This window comes from Aegilops tauschii, chromosome 1 (assembly GCF_002575655.3).
Source record: "Aegilops tauschii subsp. strangulata cultivar AL8/78 chromosome 1, Aet v6.0, whole genome shotgun sequence".
Lineage (NCBI taxonomy): Eukaryota > Viridiplantae > Streptophyta > Magnoliopsida > Poales > Poaceae > Aegilops > Aegilops tauschii.
In genome coordinates this window covers 464,865,053-464,874,953 of record NC_053035.3, presented here as the reverse complement: position 1 = coordinate 464,874,953, position 9,901 = coordinate 464,865,053, and the positions used below count along the sequence as shown (strand labels likewise).

At 46.6% G+C, this 9,901-nt stretch overlaps 1 pseudogene; it reads right to left on the bottom strand.

Moving 5' to 3' along the window:
* Positions 1-2,104: 2,104 nt before the first annotated feature.
* On the bottom strand, positions 2,105-4,995 carry LOC109781461 (phosphoethanolamine N-methyltransferase 1-like; annotated as a pseudogene).
* Between the last annotated feature and the right edge of the window lie 4,906 nt (positions 4,996-9,901).

The following is a 9,901-nucleotide window of genomic DNA, read 5'->3' as shown; positions in this document are numbered from 1 at the left end:
AAAGTAACGAACGCGAATCATATGAGCATGATGAAAACTAGCTTGACGATAATTCCCATGTGTCCTAGGGAGCGCTTTCCTTTATATAAGAGTTTGTCCAGGCTTGTCCTTTGCTACAAAAAGGATTGGGACACCTTGCTGCACCTTGTTTACTTTTGTTACTTGTTACCCGTTACGAATTACCTTATCATAAAACTATCTGTTATTGATAATTTCAGTGCTTGCAGAGAATGCCTTACTGAAAACCGCTTGTCATTTCCTTCTGCTCCTCGTTGGGTTCGACGCTCTTACTTATCGAAAGGACTACGATAGATCCTCTATACTTGTGGGTCATTAGTAGGCTAGGGTTTTGGGGCGGGGTTGGCTTTGATAGCCCTAGGACGGCAAATTGGGCGGCGTGACAATTGCCACGCCATGAATGTGAGAGGAGCGGCTTCTCCCATTTTTACTGAGAAGGGAATAGAGAGGGATTGGCGTAATGCGTTGGATGCATTATTGAGCCTCGAGGGCAAGTATATATGGTTGGAGGACAAGAAGCCTCTCTAGAGAAAAGATAGAAATCGTATAGGAAAGAATATATTCAATCTTAACAAATCCTAGCCTACCATAATCTATACTCCACGCATCGCTCTCAGGGCGGCTCGGGTGGAAACTCTACCCACAGCCGCCGCCACCCCCTCCACCTCCTCCTCCCATCGTCGCCGCCGGCGCACGTCTCCGGGCAAAGCCCATGTGCGACCGCCGCCGGTGGGATTTGGTTCGCATGCGCCGGGGGGGGGGGAGGGTATGTCCCTCTCAGTGATTGCATGCAGTGGAGCTGCTAGGCGCGGTGGCCAGCCTTGGCTCGCCGGCTGACCTCGGGTGTTGAGTCAGCTGGGTCGTGCCGCGTGCGGTGGTTGGGCGGCTTCGCATGGTTGCGTGCTGCGGCACCCGATCGGCTGCTGCACAATGGCGTGCTCTGTTCGATGGCGAGGCCGTCCCTTGCGATGGTGAGGTGGTCCTATGCTTCATTGTGGCATCTCCGTGACCCGGGCAGCGGCTGCTGGTCTTGGCGTCCTTGGGCTCATCCTAGGCTCGTCCCAGATCTGGCCTGATGATGGGGACTCCACACAGTTGCGGTGGAGGGCTACAGTTGCTGGGCGGTGGCCCGGATCTGGTGGCGGCGGCTTCAGCCAAGGGGTGGGGCGTGCCTGGGCGTGGTGGATCGAGGGATCCCGCAACCAGCTTGGCACAGCTTCGGCAGCAGGGGCGGGGCGCAGTCGGAAGGTGCTCTCCTCAGTGCTCTACAGTGGTTGGCGGGTGGCGGTTTGTAGCCGGCCGGTACGGGGGGTTATTTTGGTAGGGTGTCATCGGGAGAAATCCTTTCGTCGGCCTTTGCCGGATCTGGCGACGGCGACATCCGCGGGCGTCGTGCTCTTCCTTGGAAGCGTTGTTGTCGCGTGGTGCTCCTCCCCTCTCCCCGCGGCCTTGGCTCCGAAGGGAAACCTCAGATCCGCGGGATCAAACAATGAAGGCGACTTCACGTCTTCTTCCTCCTAGGAGGCATCGTCTCGTAGCCGGCTACTACCTGGAGACTGGCATCTTTGCCGTTGGTGGGTGGAGGTATCTTCGTCGCCGATAGATGGCGGCGTCTTCACCGTGTGGTTTGCTGAGGCGGTCGTTTTGGGGGCGCTGATTTCTGTGTGGCAACGATGATGGTGTCGAGTGGAGCTCGGGTCGCGGCTCGGGCTTTGGTAGTTGGGTCTTCCCGGCGTGCCCGAGGTGCTTTTCCGTGGGTCGCTTGGTTGCTTTGAAGCCGGAGCTGCGGTGGAGCGAGTCCATGTGGTGACGATGACAAGCTCTCAGTGGTCATTTACGGAGGACACGCTCGGCGCATGTCCTGCATACTTCCCTTGCGAAGCTCGTCGTGGAATCGGAGCTGTCGGTGATTCGCGTGTGTGGCCATCTGTTGGCTTGTTGGCCAGGTTGGCCGGTGGCGCCCATTTTACGGGTTGGGTTGTATCGGTTTTAGCCTGGTTTTCCGCCAATCAACCGGGCAATTCTCACTTCTTCTTAATCAATGAAAATGGCAAGTCTTTTGCCTCGTTTCAAAAAAAAAATTTATACTAAAACACCCTTCTCAAAGCAAATTTGGGCTAGTGTTGGTATGTTTTGAAGAATGAAAAGCTATTTTTTGGCACAAAAGTTTTGAATGAAGGGCTAGGCGGTTGTTAATTCCTCAAAGCTAAATTTTTGGAGGGATTAAAGCATTATGAAGGAAGGGCAAAAGATGCTGCGAGGTCACACAACTCCACCACAGTGAAGAAGGCCACGTAGCAACAGAATAGCACGTTGCAAAGCGAGTCTCGCTCGTCACAGTACAAGTTCAGGAATACAGTACGTACGTACACATTATCTTACGGATCATGGTGCCCAGCCAGTGCAACAAACAATCACACCCACAGCACGGTCGAGCACCGATCCTCTTTATTTATTCTTAATAACAGAAGCTGCTCTGCTTCCGGATCATCGCGTCCATGGCGTCACTGCTCGGCGGCCAGATCACTTGGTCGCGATGAACAGCCCCCATTTCTGCTCGCCGGCGGAGCTCCGCTTCAGCTTCGCGCTCCAGCCGTTGACGATGTCGTCGTAGTCCTCCTGGGTGAAGTCCGCCAGGAAGGCCTCCTTGTTCTTCTCGGTCTCGGCCAGCTCCCTCTCCGGGACCCTCAGGAACTGAAACGACGCAGCATATGACAGTGATGGTCGTGTTAGTCAGTGCAGAAGTTCTTACATTTTTCAAATCAATGTGCAAAAAGAAAAGGGCCAGGATTCAGGGAGTGTGTGGCAGAGGACTGGATTCAGAGGGGGAGATGATAACCTGGTCGGTGCGGTCTTCGGCGACGACGTCGTGGAAACCGGCACCCTCAAGCATCTGGGGTTCATGTGCAAAACAGAGGTTAGGAACTTAAGATGGTTTGCTTCCCTGAAACAAATCTGCCAAGGTGACTAGATTGCTTTGGTTGATATGAAAGATCTATGACGAGGACATGGACATCATAGGTTTCAGCCATGTAGAAGTCGCCTCCTTCGATGCCACACCCAACATCCAGCACCTTCTGGCCAGCTTTCAGGTCCAGCTTGTCCACAAATTCCTTTGCGGTCTCTGTTGTTTTATGACAGAAACATGGTTATTAACAGTGTATGGTGCAGAGAATCACTGAATTTCTAGTTTTCTCTTCAAGAAATAATGAGTGAAATTTAGTCGTTTGCCAACGAAATTATGCAACTCACCGAATCCACCGGTGCTAACATAACCCTCCCCAAACACGCGCTCATAACGCAGGATTCCAGTGGATTTGTACTGCACATTGCCAGGAATCTCTGAAAGCCTTTGTCTTCTGTGCACTTGACCTTCTCCCATAGCCAACATATCTAAGAAGCACAAGGTTAAATCAGTAAGTTGGCTTAAACAAACACCGATATGCACAAATGATTTTGGCGCGTAAAAGGAAAGGAAAGTACCTGGTTCCTCTTGCTTTTCACATAAGCCCCAATGCACTTGGAGGTTACCAGAGAAAGTTCAAAGGAATTCCCCTTTGGTCATAGGAGTGGCATTCCTTAAACACCTATTTACAAATGGAAAATAATTAGATACCCCGTGCATAATGAAAGAGCATTATCTTTTGTGGTAACCATGAATATGAAGATATTAACATGATGCTGCCTGCCATAAGTAACAAGTCAGTAATTTATTTGTTATCTGCCAAAATGGTAAAGGTGACTTTTCAAATCAAGCTAGAGATGGAGAGAGTTGTAGCAAATGGAAGCAGATTACAGAGCGAGAAAATATATAGTTAAGAATTGGAGTGCTAACCTTGGTGCAAAACCTTGGCTCACGGTAGTTTGTCGGGTTCACTTTCCTCTTGGAATCACCTGACTGGTGGGAGCAGGATTCCCTGATGAAAATATGGCCACCAGGCTTCAGCCACTTCACTATCCTCCCAATCAGCTTCTCAACCTAGAGTACAAGGCAGTAACATTCATAATTAGCAACCGTTCTCTTCTATGAATATATGAAACGCATACTCATGCATTTTCTCGAAAATAATTGGCAACCGTTGTAAAAAGTTAACAAGTAGGAGTAACAAAAAAGCTGCATCTGTTCACTGTCAGAAAAATGGTTTCATCTGTTTCTAATTCTATACTGAAGAAGTTTCTTTTTAAGCTCTTAATTACTTCCTGGTCGTTGAGCTGCATGAGCAGCCAGTTGGAGAAGACGAGGTCAATGGAGTTGTCCTCGATCTTGAGCTCCAGCGACGTCACGTCGGCGCACATGAAGGTGATGTTCTTGTGGATGTGCCCATTGATCTCCTCGTTCTGCAACACCCAGTGGCAGATCAGATCAGATTACCAAAGGAGTGTCGAGCATGGACTGTGCTTCTTCTTCAGACAAGAAAGCCAGCTATCTCACCTTCTTGATCATGTTGTCGATGAACTCCAGAGCGATGACGTGGCTGGCCTCCTTTGCCAGCTCCCCGGTGAAGAGGCCGACGCCGGCGCGGAGCTCCAGCACCGTTTTGCCCGTGTAGGACGGCAGGATGGCCAGCACCTGCAGCAGCTACACCAGGTCAACACCGTTGAAAACAAGAACTAGTGTAGTATGTGCCAGAAACATGGTGGATGGAACCGTTTTGCCACCTCACTGGCCGAGCCACCTCGAGCAAGGGGCGGGGGCAGGGCAGGATGCTCCGTTTCGAGTTCGAGCTCGAGCTCTGCCGGTGACTGCTCCTTGGTACCCTGCCCTGCCCCCTGCTCGCTCATGCTGCTCTCTCTCGATCCTACGGTGGCCGGCGGCGAGTGGTGAGTGACACTGGCAGCAGCTGCAGGGCGATACGCTCTAGCTTAGTGATATGGCCGTGATTCATGATGGCGACGACGATATATATGGTACCTCCATGCGGTCCTCTGCTCTGAGCAGTTGCCACTATGGAGCTGAAAGAGCAAGGGAATCATCATCGTCGTGGTGTGTGGCCATCATCAACGAAAGAGGGCGGAAAAGGACACGCCGGAGTTGGCGAAGGCAGGTAGAGAGTGATAGTTTAGGGCATCTTCGACCGATCCCTAAAAAGCTTTAGAGAAGTAAAATTTCATTTTTTCCACCTCTAGACTGTACCTAACCAATCAGGTAAAAAGCTTTTGAGTAGTAAAAATTATCCTCCTTGAGCACCTAGGCTCTTAAATATCCTCGGCCACCCACCCACGAAGTAGAAAATATCCCCCACCCCTCTCGGCCACATCTCGGATTCGTCGCAATTTGAAACTCATGGTATGCTCAAAATTGTATGTAGGATCGATGGTCTCTTCAAAATTGTATGAAGGGATTGGTGCTTATTGGTTGATGAGAAAAGACCTGGATTCTCGGGTGGATGGTCTCTTCAATAAGATCAGTCTCGTGATTGAAATTGTTAATCAAAATACTGCATAGTTTGAGTTCTTGAGCAGGGTCATGGATGAGCAACCGACGGTGATTGAGGAAAAAAGAGCATGCTTCAAGAACATCTGCACTGCTTGCGAGGATACCAAGGAGTGAGCTAAAAGGTAGGTACCGGGATCGCTCCGGCTTGATTGCTAGCTTGGGGGAGATCCTAGAGTACTTTGTATCTTTACTTTTATGAATTTATTTTCTACAAGTCGATATTAGCCCATAGTTTTTATTCCAATAAGGTTGAACTCTCAATTTCCTCTTTGAATAAGGGAAGATTCTTTTCGAACGAGTCATGGATATCTTGATGTTTAGTATCCCTGTATCAGGAAAACATATGAGATGATGATATAGGAACAAGTGGTAGGGCATACCCACTAATGAGATGATCATAAGTCTTCCACACACTGGTGTTAATTGATTAGAGGAGAAACATAACTATATGTACTACTCCCTTGAATGTTCAACTGACAAAATGAACTAAAACTTGATCAAATAAATAAATTAGAGCAAGCAGCAAAGTAGGCAAGAACCCTCTCAAATTAAAAAGTTTTCGAGATTCTCATGAGTATGTTTAGCTTACATATCACAACAAAACAAAGTGTGAGATGGGCGGATAAACATGTTTCGATGACAACAGATAAAATGGTCAAATGAATAGTTTTCTAAAAAGAGGAAGAACATCCTGAAGTACTTGAAAAGGACCAAGGATATGTTTCTCGTTTATGGAGGTGACGAAGAGCTCGTCGTAAATGGTTACGTCAATGCTAGCTTCGACACTGATCTGGATGACTCTAAGTCACAAATCGGATATGTGTTTATATTGAATGGTGGAGCTGTCAGTTGGTGCAGTTCCAAGCAGAGTGTCATGGCAGGATCTACGTGTGAAGCGGAGTACATAGCTGCTTCGGAAACAGTACATGAAGGAATCTGGATGAAGGAGTTCATGTCCGATCTGGGTGTAATACCCAGTGCATCGGGTCCAATGAAAATCTTTTGTGCAAACACTGGAGCAATTGCCTTAGCGAAGGAATCCAGGTTTCACAAGAGAACCAAACACATCAAGAGAGGCTTCAACCCCATTCGTGAAAAGGTCAAGGATGGAGACATAGAGATTTGCAAAATACATACGGATCTGAATGTAGCAGACCCGTAGAGTAAGCCTCTTTCGTGAGCAAAACATGATCAACACCAAGACTCTATGGGTGTTAGATTCATTACAATGTAATCTAGATTATTGACTCTAGTGCAAGTGGGAGACTAAAGGAAATATGCCCTAGAGGCAATAATAAAGTTGTTATTTTATATTTCCTTATTCATGATAAATGTTTATTATTCATGCTAGAATTGTACTGATCGGAAACTTAAATGCATGTATGAATACATAAACAAACACCGTGTCCCTAGTGAGCCTCTACTTGACTAGATCGTTGATCAAAGATGGTTAGGGTTTCCTAACAATAGACATGAGTTGTCATTTGATAACGGGATCACATCATTAAGAGAATGATGTGATGGAAAAGACCCATCCGTTAGCTTAGCATTATGATTGTTCAGTTTTATTGCTATTGCTTTCTCATGTCAAATACATATTCCTTCGACTATGAGATCATGCAACTCCCGGATACCGGAGGAATACCTTGTGTGCTATCAAACGTCACAATGTAACTGGGTGATCATAAAGATGCTCTACAGGTATCTCCGAAGATGTCTGTTGAGTTGGCATGGATCGATATTAGGATTTGTCACTCCGTGTATCGGAGAGGTATCTATGGGTTCTCTCGGTAATACACATCACAAAAAGCTTGCAAGAAATGTGACTAAGGATTTAGTTACGAGATGATCTATTACGGAATGAGTAAAGAGACTTGCCGATAACGAGTTGAACTAGGTATGAAGATACCAACGATCGAATCTCGGGCAAGTAACATACCAACAGACAAAGGGAATTACGAGGAACCAATATGGGCATCCAGGTTCCGCTATTGGTTATTGACCGGAGAGATCTCTCGTTCATGTCAACATAGTTCTCGAACTCGTAGGGTCTGTACGCTTAACGTTCGTTGACGATATAGTATTATATGAATTATGTGATTTGGTGACCGAATGTTGTTCGGAGTCCCGGATGAGACACGGACATGACGAGGAGCTTCAAATAGGTCCGGAGGTAAATATTGATATATAGGACGATACTATTTGGACACCAGAAAGGTTTCAGAGTGAACCGGGTATTCATCGGATCATCGGAAGGGGTTCTGGGATGCCCCGGGAGATCTATGGGCCTAATGGGCCAAGGGAAGGCACACACCAGTCCACAAGGGGCCTGGCGTGCCCTCTCCCTAGCCGCCGACCCTAGAGAAGGAAAGGGGGGAGGGCTAGCCCCTCCTGCCTTCCCCTCCTCATGGGAGAAAGGAAAGGGGGGGGGGCACCTCCTCCTGCCTTCTCCTTGGCGCCAAACAAGGAAGGGGGTGCTAGAGGGCAGGAGCCCAAGGGGGCCGGCCGACCACCCTTGGGGAACCTCCTGGCTGCCTCCCCTTCCCCCACTATATATATATGAGGGAGGGGGCGCCACACAAGACCACGACAATCTCTTAGCCATGTGCGGCACGCCTCTCCATAGTTTAGTCCTCCGTCCAGTTTCTCCGCAGCGCTCGGCGAAGCCCTGCGGGAATGAGTTCACCATCACCATCACCACGCCGTCGTGTTGCCGGAACTCATCTACTACATCACCCGTCTTGCTGGATCAAGAAGGTGAGGACGTCATCGAGCGGAACGTGTGTTGAACGCGGAGGTGCCGTACGTTCGATACTTGATCGGTTGGATCATGAAGAAGTTTGACTACATCAACCACGTTAATAAACGCTTCCGCTTTATGGTCTACGAGGGTACGTAGACATACTCTCCCCTCTCGTTGCTATGCATCTCCATGGATAGATCTTGCGTGTGTGTAGAACTTTTTTTGTTTTCCATGCAACGTTCCCCAACATATTTATCTTTAATCAATTAGCTAGCACCAGTAGGAAGATTTTTAGAACAAGAAAACATAACCCAGACACAAGGATGCTTTAAATATAAATAGTTGCTTAGTTTCTAACCTTTTAAATCTTATAGATATTGTCAGCTATAATAAATTAACATGATCACATACCTTATGAATTTATAAGACTCTTGAAAGTTTCTCTGACATGCAATGGCTACACTACATAATAGATTTGTTAAAGAGAAATGACTCACATTAAAAGTAAAGGATAAGCCCTTCGCAAAGAAGTGGGGATTGTCATGTGTTTTTTTGTTGAGTTCTCAAGAGCTTGTTGAGTTGGAACCGTATTTTTCGTTGTCCTTATGATGGTGCCCATCATGGAGAACTTTAATTTCCATGCTATAAAAACTCAAACCTGAATATTTTTAGTTGATCATTTGAGATGACTACGACGGTGAAAATTTAGTTGAAATGGCTTACTCTGCCAACTTGGTAGATATAGTCGGAATTGCTTGGTTTAAGGAGGTTGGATGCACAAAAAGAATTCATTCTAAGTACGTGATCATTGGCTACAAAGTCTGTAATAGTAAACATGCATGTTGGAAGATCCATGAAAAATAAATTAGGAAGGTACACAACCCATGCAATTCATTAAGTCGTTTTCAATGTCTAGCCAAAGAAAGTTGTTCAAATTTTGCAATATGGAAAGTGAGTTCACAATCATAAAAGATGTTTGAAATGGTATATTTGCATGTGATTGTTTGTCTTCTTTCTACTAACCTTCGTGAGTTTTGTAGATGACCAATTATTTTTATCAAACATCCAAGATGGTAAAGTCATGACCCCCCAAAAAGATAATTCTATAAGATCTAAATTATTTTGTTGGAATATATAATAAGTAAAAGAAAAAATATCATGTAATCTCTTTATCATATAACCTCACACCAATAGATACATCGAAAATATTTCTCTGAAGGAGAAAATAACACACTTTGCATGTAAAATAACTCTCAAGAGATACATAAAATATATAGCTCTCCAGGATTAGATGCTACAGCACAGAGGTGTCAAGGACGTCCTACATAATTTGATTGTTGGTAGTTCCCCAACTGTTGCTCTCCTGGTCATTGCCTCTCTTGGGTATATGGCGATCCCAAGGTCCAGGAATGTCCAAACAAGAAGTGTTCTCTACTCCAAAATTGTGAATTAAGTTGTAGTAAGGGTTTCTGTACAGCCTTGCTGATGATTTGGGTGTCAGCCGATAGTTTGATGATTTGACTCTCCAAGAGGTTGGGATGGCAGAGACTCCGGTGACCGTGGTTGACCGAGGTTGAGATACTTGAGCTTCTGATTCTTCAGCGGAGACTACCGAGTTTCTGGGAGTTCCATCTTTATCCTTGGCCTCCATTTTCCACACTTCTTCACCCCCCTTGCGATCATCACCTCTCTTCTCATTGGAT